At 50.6% G+C, this 24,520-nt stretch overlaps 1 long non-coding RNA gene across 1 annotated transcript in view; it reads left to right on the forward strand.

Annotated features, from left to right (window-relative positions):
• Positions 1-24,520, forward strand: part of LOC147747791 (uncharacterized) — a 93,867-nt gene that overhangs the window by 10,261 nt on the left and 59,086 nt on the right. The window contains exon 2 of the long non-coding RNA XR_015308409.1: positions 20,612-20,795. This is a non-coding gene — a long non-coding RNA (uncharacterized LOC147747791). The remainder of the gene's footprint in view (positions 1-20,611; positions 20,796-24,520) is intronic.

A 24,520-nucleotide genomic window follows, 5' to 3' on the forward strand; every position in this document is an offset into this window, starting at 1 on the left:
GGTTTCCAACCTCCACTCCCCCGTTATTGATGTTCCGCTCCCCCATAACAAAAACAATTATAACAAATGTTAGAAATGGCGATTTCTGGTTAGCTGAGGCTTGCGCCAAAGCCAGGCAGAGACCACCACTCTAGTCAGGGCAAGGAAGTCACCCGCCAAGATAACCCGTGCTCAGTCCATTGGTAGCTTGGCACGAGCAGTCCGGCTTATCCCGGAGGCGATGTGTGAAGCGTTTGCGTGCGCACCCAGCAACAACACCCAAGGCCCACCACAAAGAAAAATCCACACAAGGTTATATATATAAAAATAGCCTTTGTATTATACCAAACACATTAGATAATAAACACACAATTTACACTGTGCCACTGGCACGGACGGAATTTACAGGGGATTATATACATAGGACAGGGCCACATGAACCACTGTCAGGAATAAGCACGTAGTATAACTAGCACTTGGTAGAAATAGCACTTATAACATAGAATAATTGTAGCCCCAAATAGCTAATGTAGCACACAACCAGTAACCACTGGTAGAAGGTAGGAACACACTACGCAATCCTAAACACCTTAGGCAAATATCACGCAGGAAACCATGAATTCACTAGCATCACCTATACTAGGCAAACACCCTCCTAAGCATAAAAATACATTTAGGGGTATAGGCAAAAAGGCATTGCATATTCTGCAGAAATCACATTAGGTAGGTCATCACATTTGCGCCAAAAATCACATAACTGATCCCAGGCCAACCTGGCCTCTCAGGGGCTCACAGGCCCAATGTCTGGGCTGGCTGCGCAGGCAGCCAAAGAAGAATGTGCAAGGCCTAAACGAAGCAGATGCCCACTAAGTGCTGCGCTGCTGTAGGAACTGGGCCTGGCACCAGTGTGCCTCCTGGCTCTATTCTGGGGCTCTGAATATAGGAATGCGGCCAAACATGACGTGGGAGCCTCGTGGGCTCTGACACAGCTGTGCCCCAAGTCACGTGGGAGCCTCCAAGGCTCTGATTACCACAATGCGGCCATACGTTGGAGCCTCGTGGGCTCGAGAAAGAAAATGCCCCCTGGAGCCTCGTGGGCTCGCAATGACACTGCTGCCAACTGGGGGGAGCGGCCCACTGCCAGCCGGGGCCGCTCTACCTCCCGAAATACCCCCGAAACATTGGAGCCTACAGGCTCGAAATTATGCAGCTGATGGGAGCCTTGTGGGCTCTATTTTGACAAAGAATGCTCCCATACATTGGAGTCCCGCTCAGGGGACTCGTGAGGCAAAGGTGCGTCCTGGTGGAGCGGCCCGCTGACTAGATGGGGCTGCTCGACACACAGCAGGACACTGTGCCTCTCTCCGGCACTTCGAATCGGCCCAGAGCTCCCCCAGGCTGTGACACTCACCGGGCTGCTTTTCTCTCCGGACCGCACTTGCTCCTCTCTGGGGCTCTGGCTGCACTCAGCACCAGTCACGCAGGCGGGGTGGGCTCCCGTCTGCCTCCGTTCTCCTCACTCGGGCTCTCCTCCAGCAACAGCAGCATGTGCAAGACTTCCTCCAGCAAACTGGAAGTCCCGCCAGGCGAAAGGATGCCTGACTTCCGGTTTCTCGCGCTCCCCGAGCCGCGGCGGTGAATTTCTTGAGGTAGACGAGGGGTAGGCTCCCTCTACTTCTAGATATGAAACAGGGTGGGCACCCGTGAAACTTAATGCGGAAATGGGGGCAAAGTCACAGGGTAGACACCCGCGATTTACATACACAATCAGCCAAGGCTGCAGAAACGCCGCAATTTACCGGGACAGCGTGGGGGGGTCCCCACACGCTGCAGCTTCGTGCTGTGGCCCCAGTGCTCTTTTTAAATAAAAGTGAAGAGCCCTCTAGGATAGGATGGAATAGCGCTCCTCTAAATTACAAACCCAGTGCTATTTACAATAAAGCCAAGTGCTCCCAAGGCACTAGAGGTGGCTAAGTCCAGGCAAAGTCTGTCCGAGTGCAGGGGGGGGGGGGCAAATGCTGGGCCCAGGGGCCAGCTCACAGGGCCCTCCAGGGCAGGGAGGCAGTCCACAGTGGCGGTCCTCCTGGCGTCCAGCAGCACCAGGCCCCCCTCAAGCTAGTATCAGCAGAACATTTTGCAAGGGGTCGCAGCCCCCTTTTATACACACAAATCCTTTGTCTAGGCTGCAGGGTTAAGGGAAAAACCAGACTCAGCTGGTTTTGGAGCACTCTGTTGTGCTCAGCCCCTCTCCCCATTCACTGGCAGGCTAGGGTCATCAGTCGCACCACAGGGGGCAGAGCCAGCATTGTGTAGGGAAAGCCCAGCCCTATTCAGGTCCCAGGTGCACTCCTACCTGCCATCAATATGCAGATCTCTCCACTCACCACAGGGTCAGACCCATCCTGACTCCTGAAGCCAGGCACACCAGCCAGCTCCAGCCAATCACAAGCCAGACAGCCAATTCACATTTATTACACAGACATGCTAACTTCTAGAAGTGGCACTTCCACACTAGACACATTAACGCCTCACACATCATCGCACAACATTTAATCTCACGAGTTCGAACGTACCAAACTCGACCCTGCACTCCCCACACATCAGGAACTAACATGGACACACACATTCCCCATGCATTCCTATGGGAGGGCAGGCCAATCTCACCACATGCACTCAGAGTGCGCATGCACTTTACACTGGGACACAGTGAAAGTGCTCAGAAGCCAAAAACAACCAACAGCAAGTCACATATCAAAGCAAAAAGTTTAGGGGTGAACCTGCCAGAAGGGCCAAGTCCAACAACAAACAAGCATGAGAACAGGCAGAAAGAAGTTTCCAGCAGTGCAAGTACAAAAAAAGTAAAAGACATTTATGTTAAAATCAATTTTTTTTTTATCCGGTTTTTCAGTTGTATATAATGTCGTCTTCGTTTGTATAAAGGTAACAACAATGCTTAACACTTTTTAATATAACTGTTCAACATAAGGCACAGCAGCCACAATGCTCTACAACAAACATCAAAAGATCTTGCTAAACACATAAGGTCCCAAACGCGAGACCTATTGGCTATGCCAATGCTTGTTTTTCAGTTGGAAGTGTGCCTGGTTGCCTGTGGTATGGTTACGCTCTGCTTGGTCAAGGGTGGCTAAAGTGGGGCAAGTAGTGAGGGAGGGAGGATTTGAGGTTTGGATGAAGGATTGCTCAATTTTTTAGACTTTATCTGTGAAGAAGCTGGCGATTTCTTCGCAATGGTCTAGGGTGTCTTTTATTTCTTGTGGGGGTGTGCCGTTTGTTTGACCTTTGACAATGTTGAAGAGTTCTCTAGGTCTGTTCTTCGCCTGGTCTTGTTGGCTGCGTAAGAAAGTGTCCTTTCCTCTAAAAATGTGATTTTTTTTTTCTATGCCAACCGGGTTGATCTAAGTTGCGCTAGGTTAAGACTCGAAGGGTTAACTCTCCAAGTCCTTTCTGATTGTCTGAGTTGTCTTCTTTCGTTATTAAGATCCACGTTGAACCAAGATTTGGATTTGGTAGATCTCAAATGTTTGAGTGGTGCTACTTAATCTAATACCTCTGTCATTGTGGCATTAAAATGGGTTGTGAGGTCATCAGTTGTCATATTGGAGGGCTGGGGTAGTAGATGAGCCTGAATCCTGGATTTCAGTTCAGTTATGGGGACTCCTTTGATGTTCCTGGTCCAGTGCTTAGGGTTGTCTGGTCGTATAGGATGGTTTCTGACGTGTGAGTCAATATTAATCATTATGAGGTGGTGGTCGGACCAGTCAGTGGGAGAAATCGATCTCAAGGAGACCAGCTCGTTTTTGGTGATGATTGTGTCCAGAGTTGCTCCTTTGTGTATTGGTTCATTGCAGAGTTGTTTGAGGTTGGTAATTTCAAGCAGGTTAGAGGTTCTGGATTGTAGTGTCTTCTGGGTTGTTCCAGTGGATATTGAAGCCCCCCCGGAATATGTCTTCTGTGTCTGCTAGGGAGAAATGAGTTATTAGGTCGGTTAGTTCTTCAGCGAAGAGGGTATGTTCACCAGGAGGATGGTAGATGGTGTGAAATTTGATGGGTGTGGTACCTTTGACTGTAAGTTCAACACCTAGGTACTCAAGAGTCAGGTATTCTGTGTGTTTTAATCTGGTAAGCTGTATTCCTTTTTTATGAATGATAGCTAGGTCGCCACCAGTTTTGACTGGTCTGTCATGTCAGATGATTATGTAGCCTGGTGGGGTGAGAAGGTCTAGGATGGGGGAAGAATGGTCATTGAGCCAGGATTCGGTGAGGAATGCGATGTCTATTTCTTCTGCGAGTATAACTTCAGCAATATCTGTGGCGTTTTGTACTGCTGATCTCCAATTGAGGAAAATGCACGATATAGGGTGCCTCAGAGTTGGTGTGTACTGTATGTATAGGAGTGTACTGAGCAGGGGGTCTGGGCGAGAGGACCGGTCTAGGGATTCTATTAGTGCTCACAAAAACTGGAATTGCCAACGGGGCCGAGTTCTGGCTAATTTTGAGGTAAGAGTCGTTGATATCTTCTTCTCGTTCTGAGGTGGGGCGGAGAGCTCGGCTAGGTTGATGTACCTGCTTCCTCACAGGGTTTGTGGGCCATGGGGTGCTAGGTGGGTCCTAAGGAAGAAGCTGTAAGGGGGAAGTTGTGTAGTTGCCAGGATTGTGTGAGCAAGGTGGCTTTATCCGGTTGGGAAGATCTAGCTGTCGGTGTGGATATGTGCCACTAGGGAGTAAATGTTCTGCTCCCTTCGGTTCAGTAGCGAGGTAAGTGTGCTGAAAGGGCATATTGCCTTGGTCTGGAGTGGTTTTTGACTAGGGTCTGAGGAAGGAGAGGGTACAAGGTTGTGGGATTGAGTGGCATCATTGAGATTTGGAGCACCGAAACCGCCCTCATCGCCGCCACTGACGACATCCGACCATGCTGGACAATGGTGAGACCGCAGCCCTCATCCTCCTGGACCTCTACCCCGCCTTCGACACTGTCTGCCACCGTACATTATGCGCACGCCTCCACGCCATAGGGATCCAAGATGAAGCCCTGGAATGGACCACCTCCTTCCTGTCCGGCAGAGCCCAGAGCGTCCACCTCTCCCCTTTCCGATCCAAAGCCTCCAAGATCATCTGCGGCGTACCCAAGGGATCCTCTCAGCCTGACACTGTTCAACATTTACATGGCCCTGCTCGCACACGTCGCCCGACAGCATGACCTCAACATAATCTCCTACGCCGACGACACTCAACTGATCCTCTCCCTCACCAAGGACCCCATTACTGCCGAAGCCAACCTCCACGAAGGAATGAAGGCCGTCGCCGACTGGATGAAGATCAGCCGACTGAAGCTGAACTTGGATAAAATGGAGGTCCTCATCCTCTGCTCCAACCCATTATCCCGGGATGACTCCTGGTGGCCGACGGCACTGGAGGCAGCCCTGAAACCTGGGAATCATCCTCGACTCAATGCTCTCCATGACCAAGCAAGTTAACGCAGTCTCCTCCTCCGGCTTCAACACCCTCCGCATGCTCCGCAAGATCTACAGGTGGATCCCGACAGATACAAGAACAGTCACCCAGGCCCTCGTCAGCAGCAGACTCGACTACGGAAACGCCCTCTATGCAGGAGCCCAGACCAAGCTCATCAAATGACTGCAACGCATCCAAAATGCCTCGGCACGACTGATCCTTGATGTCCCACGCCACGGCCACATCACCCCCCACCTGGGGAACCTGAACTGGCTGCCCGTCAACAAGAGGATATCCTTCAAGCTTCTCATCCACGCACACAAGGCACTCCACGAGACCGGCCCAGCCTACCTCAACAGATGACTTTCCTTCTACATCCCTAACTGCCAGCTCCGCTCCGCCAACCTCGCACTCACCACCGTCCCTCTCATCCGAAGAACAATCACTGGCGGGAGATCCTTCTCCCACCTTGCCGCCAAGACCTGGAATACCCTCCCACTGAGCCTAAGACAGACCCAAGACCTGCTGACCTTCAGGAGACTTCTCAAGACCTGGCTGTTCAATCAGTAGAGGCCCCCCTCCACTCCCCAGCGCCTTGAAACCTTCACGGGTATGTAGCGCGCTCTATAAATGGTTGATTGATTGAGTAAGGGAGATTGGACATGAGGAGTTGGGTCGTTGTTGTTTCTGGTCCAGAGGTTAGGAGGAGGTGTTGTGGGTCTTTGGTCCAAGGAAGGGGAGCAAGTAATGCTATGGAAGAAGTCCTTGTCCAGGGGATTGGCAGAGTGATTAGAGGTAGGGGTGGGTTGGGCATGTGGTGGAGGGTCGGGGGGGGGGGAAAGAGTGTGCAGTGGTTTGAGGGAAGTCATTGTCCGAGGGATTATCACTGATGTTGGGTATGGAGATGGTTTGGTCAGGGGGAGTCGGGACAGTTGTGGAGTTGAGGATCGTTTGTGAGGGTAAAGTCGGGTCTCCAGAAATCGAGGGGGTTGCCTGTAGTGGGTTCCGCAACGGAAGGACTGTCATTTGAATATGATTGACCTTGCTCAGGATCAACCTTGTGGTGTTTATAAACAGTGCATTTGTTGGCCCTGGTGGGGTCGGTTGAAGCCATTAAAGAGGGTGTTTGGTGGCGTAATGTGATGATAGGGGTATTGAGATTATAATTAGTGATGGTGGACGTCCATAAGTTGTAGCATGGGTCGTCTGTGGAGGGGGATTGTGCTGGTTCCAGATTTCTTGTCTGGGTGGTGGGGGATTGGGTATGATGGTACTGATGAGTTAGAGAGGAGAGAAGTGTTGGGAAGTGCTGATCAAAAATGGTGAGGTGCGGGTCAGTGGCCTGTATGAGAATGTTTCCTGTTACGAAGATGGAAATTGTGAGTTCCCCTTTAAAGGTAGGGGTGACTGTACTGCTGTGGAGATTATTTTGCCATAGGGAATATTTACTGATTTGGTGACTTGAAAGTGAAGAAGGAAGGTGTTTTTCCACTTAGTCAGGCGATTTGTGTAAAAGATGAAGTTAGTTTTCATTTTGCCATTAGTCACGGTGTGGTAGTTGTTTACTATAAGTGTTTCTGGGTGCTGTTTTAAGGTACTGGACTTTGGGTTCTTTTTAGCATTACTTTTCAGATTTTCTGGGTACTTTATTATGGACAATCAGAATATTTGTAAAGTGCACTACTCACCTGTGATGGTCTCAAGGGGCTGGGGGGGGGGGGAAGAGGGTGCTGCTACTGATCGAATAGCCAAGTCATGAGTAGCCTCCTGATGGTTAGTAAATTCTGTGTCTGCCGTAGGAGGATGGGGAGGGTGTTCCAGGTCTTTGTGACGATGTGGGAGAATGATCTGCCGCCGGTGGTTGCTCTTTGGATGCAGGGGATGGTGGTGAGAGAGAGGTCGGCGGAGCGGAGCTGGCGGTTCGGGGTGTAGAAGGTGAGTTGTCCGTTTAGGTATGCTGGTCTGGTATTGTGGAGTGCCTTGTGTGCGCGGGTGAGGAGCTTGAAGGTGATCCTCTTGTTGACGGGAAGCCAGTGCAGGTCTCTCAGGTGGGGTGTTATGTGGCTGTGGCGAGGGATGTTGACTATCAGGCGTGCAGAGGCGTTCTGTATGAGTTGTAGTAATTTCAGGAGTTTGGCCGAGGCTCCTGCGTAGAGGGCGTTTTCGTAGCCCAACCTGCTACTGACGAGGGCATGGGTGACTGTTCGTCTAGTTTCAGTGGGGATCCACCTTTAGATCGTCTTAGGCATGCGGAGGGTGTTGAAGCAGGAGAACAAGACAGCGTTGACTTGCTTGGTCATGGAGAGTCTTGAGTCGAGGATGAACCCCAGGTTGTATGCTTAGTCGGTGCTGCTCCCAGTGTGGTCGGCTACCAGGAGTCGTCCCAGGCTGAGGAGGTGGAGCCGAGGATGAGCTTCAGATGGCTGTTCCTCATCCACTCGGCGACGGCTTTCATTCCTTCGTGGAGGTTGGTTTTAGCGGTGAGGGGGTCTTTGGTGAGGGAGAGGATCAGCTGGGTGTCGCTGGTGTTGGAGATGATGTTGAGGTCGTGCAGTCGGGCGACGTGAGCGAGTGGTGCCATGTAGATGTTGTGAGAAGTTGGCCTGATATATAATGTTCACTATTCTAGTGAGCACTTTGTATCAGTCCAAACAACCCTTATGGTGATTGGTTGCAAGTCAACCTTATAGACCAGCTATCCTAGTAGCGTGGATACGAGCAGTCTTCGGGCTAAACTCTAGAGGGCGTGTTAAGCCAGCTGTTATACCATCACATATACCCCTTGAACACCAAGTGAAAGGACACCACACAAGTGTTATGAAAATAAACAGTGTATTTATTTAGATCACAACAGCCCTGTACTCCTTATGAGGACAGGGTACTAAGCACACAACAAAACTTTTACGAAAATACTTTAAGTTGCACAATTTACACAAATGCCCGAGGGGCACGAAAAACCATATACTATGAAAGTGGAATGCGAAATTACTAGCAGGTAAGTACTTGACTAATAGGCTTTGGAATCGCTAGGACTTGACTACTGAACCTTCAGATTACTAATAGGAGGCCTAGGCGTCTCGGGTGCAGAGTGTGCACTCTCACGCGGGATGCGGGACAAAGTCTATGGAGGCTAGTAAAAGCAAAAGTTAGTGTTCTCGGGCGAACCCGACTAGGTAGGTTGAAAACGAAAGTGGATCTGGACCCTTGGATAGTGAGGCGATGCTGGGGCACCGAAATGCCGAAGTTACCTAGCCCAGGGGCTGCGGCTGCATAGGTCTGAAAAGACTTCTGGAATCCTCGTTGACGAACCAGGAGCCTGAAAGAAGGAGTTGCTGGCAGGGGACAGTGAAGATTGTTCGATGGATCCAAGCCTGGATCGAAGATGGATGACACCTGAAAGCAGAGGGGACCAAGTTCTTAATCACTAGCCAGTGATTGTGTGGGCCCCAGGATGGCACCGGGCGAAGTCACCTCGACAAGGTGAGTGGGCGACGCTGGGCTCTGCAGTCTCACGGACCAGGAGGCGTTGTCGGCGACAGGATGGAGGTGCGAGCAGTCCCCCGATGGTTGATGCTGTCGACGTCACTGGACCCAGGATTGGGGCAACAAGTCTTGGCAAATTCAAGCCCACGCGGTGGACCTAAAATGGCATCTGGAGTGGACCAGGAGGGTCCGGGGTGCTCCTCTTTTGCAAGGGAGCAAGGGCCAGTCTGGAGCAACCAGACTAGCAGTGGTGATGTCATCGGGCGTCGTCGGGAAGGCCACAAGCCAGCGGGCTAGTAGCCAGACAACGCAGTGAGCAGCAAAAAGCAGAAGGGCCCCACGCAGATCTCGTGGATGCTGGGGGGCTGGGCTTCGGTGCTGGAGCTGCTCAGGGTCGGGGCTTCTCGGACCCCAAAGCACTCACCAGAGGATCCCTCGGGGGTCGTGCTGGATAGAAGTCATGCAGTTCTGATGATGGCTGGTCCCTCGAGGTCTCGTCGCACCTACGGTTCTCAGCTTAGCTGTAGAGGTAGGTAGAAGTCAGAGGTGCCAGGGAAGCCGGGTCTCGTTGTGCTGGTCGGTCGGATTCTGGAGGAAGGACGTGCAGCAAACCGCAGTGTTCTTAGATGGTGCCTGCGGGTGCAGGGTGACTACTCCTTAGCCACAAGGGACAAATCTTGAGAAGAAGTCGAGAGTTCCTTTCGTAGAAAGTAGTTTCTTGATTCAAAGATGATCTAATTTGGAAGGGTCCCCGCTCCTGCCTTTATCCTAAAGAAAGGGGTGGGTACGCGACTAGGTCCTGCCCTAGGGGTGGGACCAGGAAGGGGGGTAGTTACACCCCTCTCCCATGCCGGACTTTCCCCAGGCCAGGGGCTGGTGTGCCCCTGGAACTGGTTCTAGCCGGCCTATGCATAGTGAGCACCGGGGTGCCACTTGCAGTCACCTTCCTGTAAAGCCCTGCCTACCCAGGATACACAAAACCCTGTCTGGGATGGTGCTAGCACCGCCCCTGACAGGAAACCCTTGGTCCAGGCTCCCCTCGCTGGAAGGACTCCCAGCTGTAGGGGGTCAGACTCGTGTCTGTGGTGGCAGCATCCATTTTGTGGAGCTGAGGCTCGAGTTAACTTTAACCGGGGTTCACAGTTACATGCATGTCGTGTCCCTCTAGAAGGGTGGAATGCTAACCCCGTCGCCAGAATTGGCGAGGGGTTAGTATTCCAATTCGTATGACACCTTACTCGACATGTTTGATAAAGCCATACCAGAGTTAGCATATAACCGCGAGGATTATAATGCACTTAAGAGTATATGGTATGCGTTATCATGGAACAGCTATTAGGACTTGGTTCCGCAAGCTGCAAACGGGCTCAGCTCATGCCAGAGCACCATTTCACATGATTCCAAGCACTCTGCCTTCAGGATTGTTAAGGCCTGCCATAGGAGTGACTGATAGGAATCTATGTGTCCATTTTAGGGTTAGATATAGGTATACTATATCTAAAGCAAAGGGTGATTACACCGCCTTGCCCCAGCTGTCGTGCAGCCAGTTGTGTCAGATTTAGATGGCCAGCCAGGGGTGGCATAATACATGCTGCAGCCCCTGGTAGGCCCTGGGTACACCTATGCCCTGAGTTACAGGGTCCGATAAGGTGGCCCAGTACCAATTAGATATGTACCTAAGGTACATGGAATCCATTTTAGAGAGAGAGCAGTGGGCCTGGGGTCCTGAATAGCAGGGCCCCAGGTCAACTAAGTCAGAAAACCAGCAAAACACCAGGAAAGAAAATTGGGGGTAACCATAGTCAGGTATCTACCTTCCTACACAACTCCCCCCCCCCCAAACAAAAGGAGATAAGGCTATCCTTGACCAGGTAAGCCTATATTGCCTGAGTGGCCATATGAGGTGGTACATGCACTGGCATGGTTACCCCCTGTATCATGGTCCACTAAGCTATCCCTCACCCTAAGGGTATCTGAGGGTCTCCACCATAGGGAATCACTACCTGTGGTGTGTTTTGGCAAAGAAAAAGGCAGGTGCTGGGGTGGAGTACTGAAGTGAGGCTCCACTACTGTTGGGCTCATCTTCCTCCAATCACTATTCACCCTATATGCCTTTCTTCCCATAACTGAGTTGCTGTGAGCCCTCAGGGTCAACCTCTGGCTACCTAAAGCTGGAGGCTGAGTCCCTCTGTTTGGCTCACTGGAGGGACAGGTCAGGTTTGGGGTTTTTAGGCCCCAGGTTTGGCTGTGCCCAGCAGTGTCCAGCTGTGGGAGTTCATTAACTAAGTTTAAGGGGAATCCCTCAGGAGTCTGTTTTATTTTCACTTGGCTAGGACTACTAGCTTCAGTGATCCTAATCTGCTGATTGGGAAGTTCTGTTGGACAGGGGGCCCCTTGGGGTCCACCACTGGCCTCCCTGACCTCTACAGCCCTGGGCTGACTGAGGCAGGGTAGAGAGGGGCAGGTTACCTGCTCCAGACTGGGTCCCACCTTGGAAGGGTCCACTGACATCAGGGGCTCTGCCAGGCTAGGCCTGACTACCTCTGGGGCAGTTCCTTCACAAGGGGTCAGATCAGTTCCCTGAGGAGGCTGATCCTTTCCTAGAGTCTGTGGGGAGGGAGATTTCTCTTCCTCCTCAATGCTCTCTGTCTGAGTGGAGTGATCCATTGTTTCAGGCTTCACAACCTCACTATCTGTTTGAGTAGAGGCTGAGACCATTACAGCCTTGCCAACCTTTTCAGGAGGGCACTCGGTTTGTGTTTGGGCTGTGACTGTCACAGCCCTCCTATCCTGTTCTGGAAAGTCTGTCTGGGCCTGGGCAGTGGCTACCACTGCCCTTCCAACCTTTTCAGAGAGGAATGGTGCTTGGACTAGGGCTGTAGCCATTACTGCCCCACTAACCTTTCTGGGTAGGTCTATCATTCTGGAGTGAGTTTCTTGCTCCACCTCAGCCCATGCTGAGAGTTCCAGGTCATTCCCCAGTAAGCAATCTACAGGTAGGTTGTCTGTCACTGCCACTCTCATGGGCCCTGTGACATTACCCCAGCTGAGCTCGACTACTGCCATGGGATGCCTTCTTTTCACTCCATGAACGTCTGTCACCTGATAAGTGAAACCAGGGGTCAGTTGAGCAGAGGGGACCAGATGGTCAATCACCATGGTGATGCTGGCCCCTGTGTCTCTGTATGCCTCAACTTTCTGACCATTGATAAGGGGCTCTTGTCTATACTTTCCCAAAATGTGGGAACCAGTAGTGAAGTTGGCAAACCCCATGCCAGTCTCACAGACAAGAGTGGTGTTAGGGGACCTGGCTAGGCCATAGTCCACCTGGCTTCCCAAGGTAATGCCCACCACATTCTTGGGGGCACTCCCACCACCTGGGGGATTACCACTAGTGGTAACAGGAGGTCTGGGAGTAGTACCTGGGGGAATGTTCTCCTTATTGTTGTTGGGCTTGGGACAACTGTTGTCACTTTTGTAATGGCCTACCTGTTTGCAGGTATGACAATAAGGTTTCTTTTGGGTTTTGGGAGAAGTTTGGGACCCACCCTTTTCAGAGGAATTTTGGGGCCCTGTGGTTTGATCAGAAGATTTATTCCCACCCTTCTCTTGAGGCTTGGTTGATTCCTTCTTTTGGTCACCACCCTGGTTCTTAGGCCTGACCCTGGTTCTGACCCAATTGTCTGCCCTCTTACCCAATTCCTGTGGAGAGGTCAGATCAGAGTCTACCAGGTGCTGGTGTAATAACTGGTTCTGACAATTACTTAAGATTTGCTCCCTCATAATTAGATTATACAATCCTTTGAAATCAGTAACCTTACTTCCCAGTAGCCAGCCTTCAAAAGCCTTAGTGGCACAATCAACAAAGTCAGTCCAATCCTGAGACTGAGTTTTCTGGGTGTCTCTGAACATCAACCTGTACTGTTCAGTGGGTAAACAAAACCCATCAACCAGTGTATTCTTCAGGACACTGACAAGATTTTCCGCAGGCACACGCCGGGAGCCGTCTCACCTGATTTTTTAATATTGTTTGAATTTGATTACTCTGTATTTTTAAAAAAAGCCTAACTCACCTAAAACAGTCGAGTGTGTTCCCGAGAACACGACGGCTGCAACGATCCCCGACGCCACTGCTGGCGAGCATTCCGGCCACGCCCCCCACAGGCCACGCCCCCTGGGCTGACTATATTATGTGCAGCCAGAGGAAGCGCAGCGGACGAGCGCAGCGGGAGCGCCGTTTGCGCGCCGAAGGCGCGCCTAAGGCAAGCCCGTCTGCGCCCGTCCGCGACCAGCCGGGACCAGGGACCCGAACCCCTACATCTCCCATACGCCACCGACAGTGCTATTCTAGCAGTAAACTGAGAGACCTGTGTCCCATCACACCTACCCTCTGCCATAATACAATGGAGCCACAGAACCTAGGTCCTTGCCCACACTGCTCATTTAGAGGTAGTAGCTTAGCGCTACCTACCAAAAACCCGGAAGCGACTCTGGTCAAGGGGGGTCTTCTTAACTGCAGGTCCATTAGCAAACACACTCTTCAGCTATGGGATCTCTTACTGGAGGAGGACCTACACATATTGTTCTTGACGGAGACCTGGTTGGGAGAAAACTCAGATCCAGATATAGTAGACTCCATCCCTCCAGGCTATACCCTCCACAGACTTGACAGGACAAAAGGTAGGGGAGGCGGTATCGCCATCATCGTTAAACACCCATTTGAGTGTGTTTTAAAACCAGCAGAAGTTGATGATAGCGAAGCAGGCGAATTCAGCATAAAAATGACTCAACATGAGAACATCTCGGGCATCCTAATTTACAGACCCCCTGGGTCCCTGGGCAACTTCCGCAGTAGCCTACTAGAGGGGGTTGCTCAGACCGCGATTAAACATAAAAAAGTTCTGGTATTGGGCGACTTAAACCTACACCTAGAGGATCAAGGACACAAGGAGGCAGAAGACGTGCGTCTGGTCCTACAAGAACTACAATTTAAACTTCTAAGTGTCGCAGCCACCCATCAAAAAGGGCACTGTTTGGACCCCATTTTTGCAAGCTGGGATATGATTACAGTTCTCACTCCATGTCAGCTTCCATGGACCGATCACTTCCTGGTCCCTTTTCAATGTTTCTACCACACTACGAAGAACATTGAACATGGGAAAGGAAACACTAAGAAACGCAAATGGAGACTATACTCCAAAGAAAAATTTATAAACGTAATTCAGAAAGCACAATTTACCCTGCCCACGGATAGTGAACAGGCGAACAAGGACTTTAATCTACTTGTTACCTCCACCTTAGACGAGATAGCCCCAATGTGCAATGGTAAAACCAAAGAGGGCAGACAGCGTACTGCCCCATGGTTCACTATAGAACTACAGCAACTAAAATCGAACTGTAAAAAGCTAGAAAGGACCTGGAGAAGGAACCCAAGTGCACAAAACAAAACCAGCTATAGCTCATCCCACCGTAGCTACCAGTACGCGGTACGTAGAGCAAAAGCTAAATACTTTCAGACACGGATCGAGGACTCTGAATGTTCCTCACGAGAACTGTTCAGGATCTACAAAGAAATCTCTATAGTTTCCAGCTCCAATACCCCTACGAATACCTCCACAGAAGGTTGCAATAAAATCGCAGACTTTTTCTCCAATAAAGTTAAAAAGATCTACACCTCCTTCTCAAAACAACCAGGAAAGGGTCTAGACTTCATAGCAGACAGTCCATCGACAGCCCTTGAGTCCACACTGCGAGATTTTAACGTCCCCACAGCTGACAAACTAACAAAGATTTGTCGAAGTGTGAAGTCTGGTTCCCCTAATGATCCGGCCCCGGCCTGGGTATTTTCAGAGGGCCTAACAGCCCTGGAACCTCACATTAGACACGTCCTACAAACCTCCTTCTCCACTCAACGGGTACCGATGGAATGGAAGAAGGCCATAGTACTGCCTATTAGAAAAAAACCAACAATAAGCCTGGAGGTTCTGGAAAACCTCAGACCCATTTCCCTACTTCCATACGTGGCCAAGGTGGCTGAGAAGGTGGTCAACGCTCAGCTCACTGAACACCTGGAAAAATGGAATGTACTCCATTCTTCTCAATCAGGTTTCAGGGCGGGCTACTCCACGGAGACAGCCCTCCTTAGAGCTACTGAGACCTTAAGAGCAGGGGCAGACGCAGGTCACACTATGGCCTTGATTATGCTTGACCTTAGCGCAGCATTTGACACCGTAGCACACTCCATCTTGCTACGGTGTCTACAAGAAGCCGGGGTCGTTGGTCCTGCGCTGGGCTGGCTGCAATCGTTTCTGACGGAAAGATGCTTCCAAGTACAGCAAGGGACTTGCCGATCAGCGGAGGTGTCACTAGACCAGGGAGTGCCTCAGGGCTCGGCTCTTAGCCCTACTCTTTTTAATCTATATATGGCCTCACTAGCAAAAGTGGTACAGTCCTATGGGGTGGAATTGGTGTCGTACGCTGACGACACCCAACTGCTCATCTCCCTATCACAAAACACCTCCAACACCCCCCACAACTTCAAAGCATGTATGCAGGCCCTAGCTGAATGGATGGACGCCCACTGCTTAAAACTTAATGGCTCAAAAACGGAGGTGTTGGTGGTTGGGGGAAAAAGGGAAGACTGGTCGGATGAATGGTGGCCTACATGTCTGGGTCCTACCCCCATACCATGTCAGGAGGCAAAGAATCTAGGGATCTGGATGAACCCGGCTCTCTCTTATGATGGCCACATTAGGCGTCTTGTAGGCAAATGTTTTGGAGTACTACAGACTCTAAACAAAACGTTAGACCTCCTCCCTCTATCGGCCAGAAGAACATTAACGCAAGCACTAGTAACCGCACGTTTAGACTATGGCAACGTCTTGTTCCTAGGGGCCACCGAAGGCAGCATAGGTCGCCTACAAGTCATACAAAACTCCGCTGCCAGACTGGTGCTAAGAAGACCCAGGAGAGCCAACTCAAAAAAAGCACTGGATGCGCTTCATTGGTTACCTGTAAAGAAACGGGTGCGCTACAAGTGTCTCCTCTTCTGTCACCGTATCGTCTGGGACAGATCACCGACTTATCTCAGGGACTTAATCAGCAGATATGAACCTACCAGGTCCCTTCGATCAGAGGGCGCCGGACTGCTGAAAGTGCCTAGAACTAAGAAGGCTAGAATGGGTGGACGCTCATTTGCACTCCAAGCAGCCCAACAGTGGAATAAACTCCCCTGTGCACTGAGACTGGAGAGCAATGAAACGCGGTTTAGGGCCCTGCTCAAAACTCATCTTTACTCCTCTTAATCCGGGCCATCTGTATGCTGATTTCTTGGACAGTGTTAGCGCGGGGACACGCCGTGATGGCGTTACTGAGCGCTCTATAAACTCGATATTATTATTATTATTATTAGGACTTGGTAATTGTTAGCATCCTCAACTCTAGTAGTGAGGAGCTTATCTCTACCTTTGCCTTCAAAGGAGAGCCACAAGATAGCTGCCCACTGACTCTGGAGGACACACTGTACAGTGCAAGCCCTCTCCAAACAAGTTATCCATTTGTGGATATCATCCCCTTGTTTTAAGGGGGGCACTATCTTACTCGGGTGTCTAGTGTCTAAACTCCTGTCTTTTTCTCTTGGGAGAATGCTGCCACCAGTGGAATCTAGTCCACATAACTTTTGCTCTCTAGCAAAGGCAAGCCTCTCTTTGGCCAGGGCAAGTTCTTCCCTTTCAATCCTCAGATTGGCTTCCCTCATCTTAGCTTCATGCTCCCTTCTCTTAGGGGATGACATCCCTCTATGAGAAGAGATCTGAGAGCCATTGGTTCGAATGGATCTGTTAGAGCCTCTAGATAGAGACCTAACTCGTCCATTCCCCATGTTAAGTCTGCCTGAGAGTGGTCCTGAGGGTCCCCCAAATCCATTCTCATGCCTACTTAAGTTGGTCCTAGTGAGTCTACTGACTTCTACCTGACCTTTGTCTGCCTCATCCTCTGATAACTCATCTTCCTCCTCCTCCTCAGCATCATCTGCTGCCTGGAGGTGGGGGTCAGGGTCACTAAAGGGTCCCTCTAAGGGGGGCAGATTCCCATCTGGATGAGAAGGATCTGTGTTAACAGCCCTCCTAGCATCATAAGTCTCTAAGAGACCAATCAGAAAAGGAATGGTAGGGTTAGAACCCTGTTTTAGCTTCCTGGATGTACAGATTTGTCTCATCTCCTGGAAGCTAGGAGCAGCATATCTGGAAGGGACCTGTGGAAGGTCCACAACCACAAGAGGGGTCTCTGAAGACTCTCCGTGGTTAGACATGCTTCTAGTGTGGTGTAAGTGATGCACCTACCTACACTATTTGTTTGCCTACTGATCCCTTGCTAAGAGTTGTAGTCAAGGTGTGCTAAGCCTTGTTGAACTACAACAGCTGGTTCAGTAGAACTCAGAGTATTCTAAGCTAAGTTATATGTACCTCAATACTTATGTGATCTTTCACAATGATATTCTTAGGATACGTGTGGTAAAACAACAGCAAGCTCAAATCCCAACCGCTGCCACCAATGTGAGAAGTTGGCCTGATATATAATGTTCACTATTCTAGTGAGCACTTTGTATCAGTCCAAACAACCCTTATTGTGATTGGTTGTAAGTCAACCTTATAGACCAGCTATCCTAGTAGCGTGGATACGAGCAGTCTTCGGGCTAAACTGTAGAGGGCGTGTTAAGCCAGCTGTTATACCATCACATATACCCCTTGAACACCAAGTGAAAGGACACCACACAAGTGTTATGAAAATAAACAGTGTATTTATTTAGATCACAACAGCCCTGTACTCTTTATGAGGACACGGTACTACGCACACAACAAAACTCTTACGAAAATACTTTAAGTTGCAAAATTTACACAAATGCCCGAGGGGCACGAAAAACCATATACTATGAAAGTGGAATGCGAAATTACTAGCAGGTAAGTACTTGACTAATAGGCTTTGGAATCGCTAGGACTTGACTACTGAACCTTCAGATTACTAATAGGAGGCCTAGGGGACTCGGGTGCAGAGTGTGCACTCTCACGCGGGATGCGAGACAACGTCTATGGAGGCTAGTAAAAGCAAAAGTTAGTGTTCTCGGGCGAACCCGACTAGGTAGGTTGAAAACGAAAGTGGATCTGGACCCTTGGATAGTGAGGCTATGCTGGGGCACCGAAATGGCGAAGTTACCTAGCCCAGGGGCTGCGGCTGCATAGGTCTGAAAAGACGTCGGGAATCCTCGTTGACGAACCAGGAGCCTGAAAGGAGTTGCTGGCAGGCGACCAGTGAAGATTGTTCGATGGATCCAAGCCTGGATCGAAGATGGATGACACCTGAAAGCAGAGGGGACCAAGTTCTTAATCACTAGCCAGTGATTGTGTGGGCACCAGGATGGCACCGGGCGAAGTCACCACAACAAGGTGAGTGGGCGACGCTGGGCTCTGCAGTCTCACGGACCAGGAGGCGTTGTCGACGACCAGGATGGAGGTGCGAGCTGTCCCCCGATGGTTGATGCTGTCGACGTCGCTGGACCCAGGATTGGGGCAACAAGTCTTGGCAAATTCAAGCCCACGCGGTGGACCTAAAATGGCGTCTGGAGTGGACCAGAAGGGTCCGGGGTGCTCCTCTTTTGGAAGGGAGCAAGGGCCAGTCTGGAGCAACCAGACTAGCAGTGGTGATGTCGTCGGGCGTCGTCGGGAAGGCCACAAGCCAGCGGGCTAGTAGCCAGACAACGCGGTGAGCAGCAAAAAGCAGAAGGGCCCCACGCAGATCTCGTGGATGCTGGGGGGCTGGGCTTCGGTGCTGGAGCTGCTCAGGGTCGGGGCTTCTCGGACTCCAAAGCACTCAGCAGAGGATCCCTCGGCGGTCGTGCTGGATAGAAGTCGTGCAGTTCTGATGATGGCCAGTCCCTCGAGGTCTCGTCGCACCTACGGTTCTCAGCTTAGCTGTAGAGGTAGGTAGAGGTCAGAGGTGCCAGGGAAGCCGGGTCTCGTCATGCTGGTCGGTCGGATTCCGGAGGAAGGACGTGCAGCAAACCGCAGTGTTCTTAGATGGTGCCTGCGGGTGCAGGGTGACTACTCCTTAGCCACAAGGGAGAAATCTTGAGAAGAAGTCGAGAGTTCCTTTCGTAGAAAGTAGTTTCTTGATTCAAAGATGATCTAATTTGGAAGGGTCCCCGCTCCTGCCTTTATCCTAAAGAAAAGGGTGGGTACGCGACTAGGTCCTGCCCTAGGGGTGGGACCAGGAAGGGGGGTGGTTACACCCCTCTCCCATGCCATACTTTCCCCAGGCCAGGGGCTGGTGTGCCCCTGGAACTGGTTCTAGGTGGTCTATGCATAGTGAGCACCGGGGTGCCACTTGCAGTCACCTTCCTGTAAAGCCCTGCCTACCCAGGATACACAAAACCCTGTCTTGGATGGTGCTAGCACCGCCCCTGACAGGAAACCCTTGGTCCAGGCTCCCCTCGCTGGAAGGACTCCCAGCTGTAGAGGGTCAGACTCGTGTCTGTGGTGGCAGCATCCATTTTGTGGAGCTGAGGCTCGAGTTAACTTTAACCGGGGTTCACAGTTACATGCATGTCGTGTCCCTCTAGAAGGGTGGAATGCTAACCCCGTCGCCAGAATTGGCGAGGGGTTAGTATTCCAATTCGTATGACACCTTACTCGACATGTTTTGATAAAGCCATACCAGAGTTAGCATATAACCGCGAGGATTATAATGCACTTAAGAGTATATGGTATGCGTTATCATGGAACAGCTATTAGGACTTGGTTCTGCAAGCTGCAAACGGGCTCCGCTCATGCCAGAGCACCATTTCACATGATTCCAAGCACTCTGCCTTCAGGATTGTTAAGGCCTGCCGTAGGAGTGACTGATAGGAATCTATGTGTCCATTTTAGGGTTAGATATAGGTATACTATATCTAAAGCAAAGGGTGATTACACCGCCTTGCCCCAGCTGTCGTGCAGCCAGTTGTGTCAGATTTAGATGGCCAGCCAGGGGTGGCATAATACATGCTGCAGCCCCAAGTAGGCCCTGGGAACACCTATGCCCTGAGTTACAGGGTCTGATAAGGTGGCCCAGTACCAATTAGATATGTACCTAAGGTACATGGAATCCATTTGAGAGAGAGCGCAGTGGGCCTGGGGCCCTGAATAGCAGGGCCCCAGGTCAACTAAGTCAGAAAACCAGCAAAACACCAGGAAAAAAAATTGGGGGTAACCATAGTCAGGTATCTACCTTCCTACAGATGTTAAGCAATGTCGGGCTGAGGGATGATCCTTGGGGTACCCGGCAGATTATCTCGTTGGCTTCGGATCAGAAAGGGGGGAGGCAGATGGTCTGGGTTCTGACGTAGAGGGAGGTGAGTAGGGGAGACATCATCATACACTGTGAATTCGTTTTTTACCACATAGATCTCATTGTGTAGTAGCAGGCTTGTGAGCGTTACACAAGATTCAAATGGGTAACAGACTGTCCTAGATTTTATGTGTCCGTGTTACAACATCTGATCTTATGTGATAGCATAATCCGTGATTTCAAATTGGCTACAGTCGTCACACTTCACAGGTGTGACTGGTACAGTGTATCTCATGGGGTATTTGTAGTGTCTGTCACATGAGATAGTACTCCTAACGCTTGTTTGCCTCTGTTTCAGGTCTCCCTCCCTGCAGTTCCCATCCTCTCCTTCCCTCGCCTGATCACCCTTTTGTGTCTGTTATTTGTACACAGACCAAGGGGCTATTTGGAGGTGGAACCCTTTGAGCATCACACCACTCTGATGTAGGAAAGTGCGGCCAGTCCCTGGCAGTCTTGTGGCGAATGTTTCTGCTGCATTACAGGTGACATCATTCTATGACTTTTTTTGTCTTCTGGCCAATGCCACTGACCATGTATGTTTGATAATGCTCCATGGCCTCCCAAGCTAAATCATCATGTTGGGCATGACGTGTGATTCCCACCGAATATGGTGCTTCCTTGATCTCGACGCACATGTCCTTCTTATGTGCATGTATTATATATGGCCTAATGTAAGATCATTGTTGATAGGTGTTTACGTGTACAGTGCCAACATGGATGGTGTTGGTTAAGGCTAAAGTACTATATTGTGCATGAGGTAGATGGCTGTGTAGCTGCTGTTTAGCTTGGGACACAGTACGTGTAGACTACACCTGCTGTTGCTGTGTGTCCTGTGCCCCACTTGTCCCTAAGGGGCCTGATCCTGTGACTGTGATCTTTGGTGATTACTGTGTCGTTTCATTTGCTGTGACCCAGTGTGAAGCCGACACTCCTGCATTCACATACACATGTAAGTTAGTGGCTTGCCAATGCCCTTGTGGTATCTGCTTGTTTTGCAAGTTGTCACACCCCTTCTGCCGTAATATCTTCACTCATTCCTGCTGCTGCATACACAGCCACAATGCAGCGCAGACTAGCCAGATCCAGGACCACACACGCCTACAGGATACCCCTCCTTCCATCCATTAGTAGAGCATGCTCCAGCCACCCTACACACAGAGAACACCAGACAATGATCCACCTGGTATCACAATACCTCACACTCACCCATCACATCTTCTCTGCCTGTGTGTGCAACACATACTGGCAAGACTATGCTGAGCCACATGACAGTGTGTCTACGTTCCACCAGGTCATGTGCCTCGTACAGCACACACACACCTTCCATAAGCACAATATTGTACAGTGTTACCTTGTCAACACCACAGCAGCACACCTTGCCTTCTCTACAGTAACGTGGCAGTACACAACCTTGGCACACCTATTCAACATATCCGTCACAGCCAGTGAAGTAGCCACCGGGGACACACACCATAACCACGTCTCTTGGGTGTGGTGTGATGTGGCGGTTCTGGTGAAGAGAATTGTCAGACGTGGCTAGGTGTTCTGGATGCGTTGCAGCCATCACATCAGTTGTGTACTTGTAGCTCCATAGGTGGAGGTCACATAATCAGGTGAGCTTGTGTAGAGTGCTACAGCCCATTGCCCACAGTCTGTCCTGCCACCCTTTGCCTGTGCGCCATTCATCACATCCACAGTACAGCAGCATGCTGGTGATAGTTCACATACCTGAGGACACAGATGTAGGTACTCACAACGTGGACACCTAGCTGTTTAACCCTGCTCTATACACCTCCAAGTGACTCTCCTGTGCCTGTCATTAATTGCAATTTTGTGAGCCAAACACCCCTCCAGCATTTACTAACCATCACAGGTGTGTATTTCCATCCATGTATCTTGTTGTTAGAATATAGTGACCTATGTGTGTCCTCACCCGGACTCTGATCCAAGTGTGTGGATGGATGCAGTTTGTTACGTACTCTTGCATTTCATACATTTGCACACACATATTTTTTATACTGTGGGTACAAGATGAGTACACAAATGCGTATGATGTTTCTTATATTTATTGGGTGATCTTGTGCAGGAAACGTGAGCAGGTGCTGTACAGAAAGGGGGGGAATCCAAAGTTCACTGCTGGAGATGATATGCCTTACAGTTTCAGTCAACAGAGTCCAGGCCACAGTGCTTGGCATCATTGGGCAGACTGTGACCAGCAAGTCCATGTGGGAGAGTCTGATAGGTGATGCTGTTGCACCCAAGGGCAAAATGCCAGGTCAGGTGTCCTGAGAGTTGTGCATGACCCACTGCCTCTCAACGTCTTTGCCGTGGACGACCCTTCTTCCTTGGGGGACCCGCACGTGCAGGCATGGCCGATGCATGGGACGCTACGTCAGACAGTTCCTCCTCCTCCTCCCTCCCTGTGGCTGGTGTTGAACTTTGCCTTGATGTTTCTGGCCTGGTCACACAGTGAGGGTGCTGCATGTTGCCAGGAATCTGACGTGGTGATTGGCTCATATCCCGATGCACCGTCAAGAGCTCAGCCAGTGTTGCCTCCACCTGTCCATAATGTCGTTCTTGCCTGGCATGTTGCTCAGCCTGCTGTTGTTTCATCTTGTTGAGGGCCTCCACTACCTGGCTTACCTCCCTGGTGTCCCGCCGGTATGCCTCCAGGATGGTACTCGGGTCAGTCATACAGGGCCCTGCAGCTGACTGGCCAGAATCTTGCCTCCGCCTTGCACCACTACCACCACCCTGACTCACACGAGCACGGCCTGCGCTTGTGGGCACATCCGATCGACGGGACCCCCGAGTGCTGGCAGGGTGGATGTTGTCTGCTACCTCAAGGGTGCCCGCCAAAGGGTGTCCCTCATTTTCAGACCGGCTCTCTGGTGGATCATGGGCAGGGTTCTGACCTGTCTGCTGGGATGTGGTGGGAATGGGTCCAGTGGTTGGCACAGATGTAGCTGGTGCAGTTGCTGCAGGGGTTTGGGATCCAGAGGAGCCAGGTTGGTTGGGGTCATCCACAGTGAGTTGAGTGTCGGTGGGGTAAGGGTCCTGCTGAGCCTGGGACTGGGACCCTTCACCCCCCTGGTTGGGGGTGGTTTCCACACGTTGCCCTGTGTGTGTGTGTGAGAGAGAGACACAGTTAATGCACTATCCAGAAACCTCTTAATTTGTTATCCATTATCAGCATCACAGTTCCACAAGCTTAACATTGTTATCATTGTTCAGTTGTGTATGTACTGGTAGCAACTTGACATGTACTCTGGGGTTTTTTCCTTCTTCCATTCTCTTGACAATGAGTGACACAGCCATTGCTGTTTCTTGTCTTGCTGGCACAACACATGTACAGCAGTGCTCTGTTTCACGCAACATTCAGGATACAGTGTCAATCCTTATGCCTGCGTCAAGCATGCACAGAGTTTAGATGCAGCATGTTCATGTCAGAGAGAGAGAGTTAAATTTTGAAGGATAATTTCATCAACTTTGGATAGTTGTTGCTGCTCCGTGATGGTCAAGCAATGACAACCCCCCTGGACCTGTACACCCACTTCTAGATCATGGCTTTAGGAAGTGGCACTTGTCCGAGACGCATCACCTTGGCAATACCCATGTCCATGTTGGTACTTAAGTGCATCCACAACGTTCATAAGATGGGGCAAGTGCATTGTGTAAGAGGCACAATGGACTAGAGCATCTGCACTGTGCATGTTGTAGTTGTATGTATATTCATATGAGTGAGTGTTTAGTTGTGGTACATGACAATTGTGACAGTGTAGCACTCCATTGCATGTCCCCAGGGGATACGTTTCTGTAAGGGGTGGTGTGACAGGCCATGCTAGTAGTTTGAGTGTGATTTGCAAACTTCCATCCTTCGTGGTTTGGCTGTGCCCTCATGAAGCATGCTGCCATGATCATGGTTGTGGGTTCCTGCACAGGATGTCTGACCTTGTCCTGGTGATTGTGTTTGCAATGATCACAGGAGGGCCTTGTTCTGCCTACACCAGGGCCCATTGTCTACTACAGAGCTTTACAAACTGTGTGTCCTGAGACAGTACTGTGTCACCTGCAAATGCTGGGTGTGTCGCAGGCACTTAGCACATTGCTGCTGGTAATTAAGAGACATCCATAGACACTCTGCTCTATAGTCTTTAATAGACCTGTGAAGTGCTCGGGTGCAGCTGTGTGTGTGCCCAGGGAGCTG

Source organism: Lissotriton vulgaris, chromosome 1_1, assembly GCF_964263255.1.
Source record: "Lissotriton vulgaris chromosome 1_1, aLisVul1.2, whole genome shotgun sequence".
NCBI lineage: Eukaryota > Metazoa > Chordata > Amphibia > Caudata > Salamandridae > Lissotriton > Lissotriton vulgaris.